Genomic DNA, 2,000 nt, shown 5'->3' with positions numbered 1-2,000 from the left:
GTCGGGGCGGCGCGGCCACGGGGCCCACGGGGCCGGGTGCAGGCCCTGCCGGTGGCCGCGTGGGTGATGGGGCACAGCTGCATTGCCGAGGGCCATCGTTTCACCACCTCGCGCGGTGTGGCCCTCCTCTGACCGCAGCGGGAATGCAGGCATTTGCCGAGCCACGCCGGGCCTCGGACGCCGGCTCAGCGCCCCGCTCTGCTGTGACGCCCACGCATGTACGCGCACACGCGTTACCAGCCCCGTATGGACATCTCTCACCTTCCTGCCAGCGGAAACTGTTGCCCTTTGCAAGCCCGGCTCGCGCTGAAGATGCTATCAGGAGGTAGGTAGAGGGGGGCTGAGGCTCCAGGCCCCCCTCGGTACAAGCAGAGCTCCCTCGCCTCACGCCATGCCTCCCCCCTTCTCCCACAAGCCCTTTCTGATCTCCTTCCCCACAGTTACACCACGGTGAGTGCCAGGGCAGAGGGTTTAAATCAAAGGCTTCCGACGGTTTCTCAACCCACAGACCAGTCCCACCTCTCGAGTTCGCGTCACTTAACTCACAAATGACCAGGAAATTATTGCGAAATCTCACACCTTTCGCAGTCTCTGTTTGCAATGACTAAGATGGGAAGGAGCAGGACAGGGAGCTCTTGGGTTGGAGAAGCTGAGGAGTAGGGGGCTCCCCATCCACCTGGGAAGGCTGGGAATCCAGCCTCGGGTGAGCAGGAGGTGGGGGGCTGGGTTGCTTCTTGGTTCACTTTAACCTGCTTCCATCCATGCCTTCCAGAAGTGAGGCTGACCTGCACCAACCTCAAAGCTGCTGAGGTGCCTTGACTGCCAGGGAGCCCAGGCCACGCAAGCTTCAATGCACCTCTGGGGTGAGAGATGTGTCCAAGCCTCACTGGTTGCTACTGAGGACAGTTGCAACACTTCAGAGTAGCCAGGGGAAGGAAATGCCCAGGGAGGGGAAGGAGGACAACAGGTCTCCTGTCTAACTGACACTGTGGGCATCGTTTCACTGTTCTGGTCCCCTCTTCTAAAGTCCTGACCACTCTCCACTGCAAGACTTGGGCAAGCATCTTCCAAGGGATGGCCAAGGCTCTCTGCATTCTCCTGCTCGCCCCACACATGCTTTTCTGGGCTCACAGCATTCTTCCATTTGCCCCTGCACACTTTTTTTCCCCCCTCATGTGTCCTCAATTCTTCCCCTGAAGTAGGGGAATGGAGCAGTGCACTAGAAAGGACTTTCCAGGCAACCAAACCCTGTCCCCCACAGCCACAGGCAGCAATTCAGCAGAACTTTTGGGCCAAGGGCCCACAGAATTACAATTACCACAGTCCAAACCACCACCCAAGCCCTTGCTTTGCCTGACTCCCACTTCTGTCCATGTGGTATGCTGGTGATACTGATTTTTTTAGAAGTCTTATGCAGGCTTTTACCATTGTACCACATTTCAAGTTTTGTCCCACAAGGCTTTGAAATGTTGGGGTTGGGGTTTTTTTGAAATTCCATTTGTGCATGATATGTCAGAGCCTGGAGCACTTCCCTGACTCTAGGACAGGCTTGCTTCTCCTCCCCTATCCCCCACCCTGCCAGCTGTGGAGGCAGAACAGCTATGCCTTCATTGCAATGGCCAGACCAGGCAGGGACAGTGGTGTGTTGGGTCAGCCTGTGACCCTCTTGTCCTGCAGGGTGGCAACCTGAGCTCTGGGGAAATGGAGAGGGGATCACTGCATTGCCTTGTGTTTGCTGCAGGGCTTTTTTTTTTTTTTCCCCCACCACTCTGCACACCCCCTCCCCCTTAAACTCTTGCACCAGCCCTCCTCATCATGTCGAAGCACCATGCAGAGAGCTCTCCGAGTGCAAAGTGCAGGGGAAGCGGTGGGAGGGTCAGGCGAGGACTGAGAAGGGCGAGAGGAAAAGGTCAGTGACGCAAGCCCAAAGCGATGGCTCTCAGCTGAGTGGCTCTGCTGTTTGTCCGTGGTGCGCTATTTCTTCTCGGCAACAATTCACA

The sequence above is a fragment of the Egretta garzetta genome, unplaced genomic scaffold (genome assembly GCF_000687185.1).
Source record: "Egretta garzetta isolate BGI_Z169 unplaced genomic scaffold, ASM68718v1 scaffold51, whole genome shotgun sequence".
Taxonomy (NCBI): Eukaryota; Metazoa; Chordata; class Aves; order Pelecaniformes; family Ardeidae; genus Egretta; species Egretta garzetta.
The sequence above is the reverse complement of the archived record's forward strand: the minus strand, read 5'-3'. Positions refer to the sequence as shown.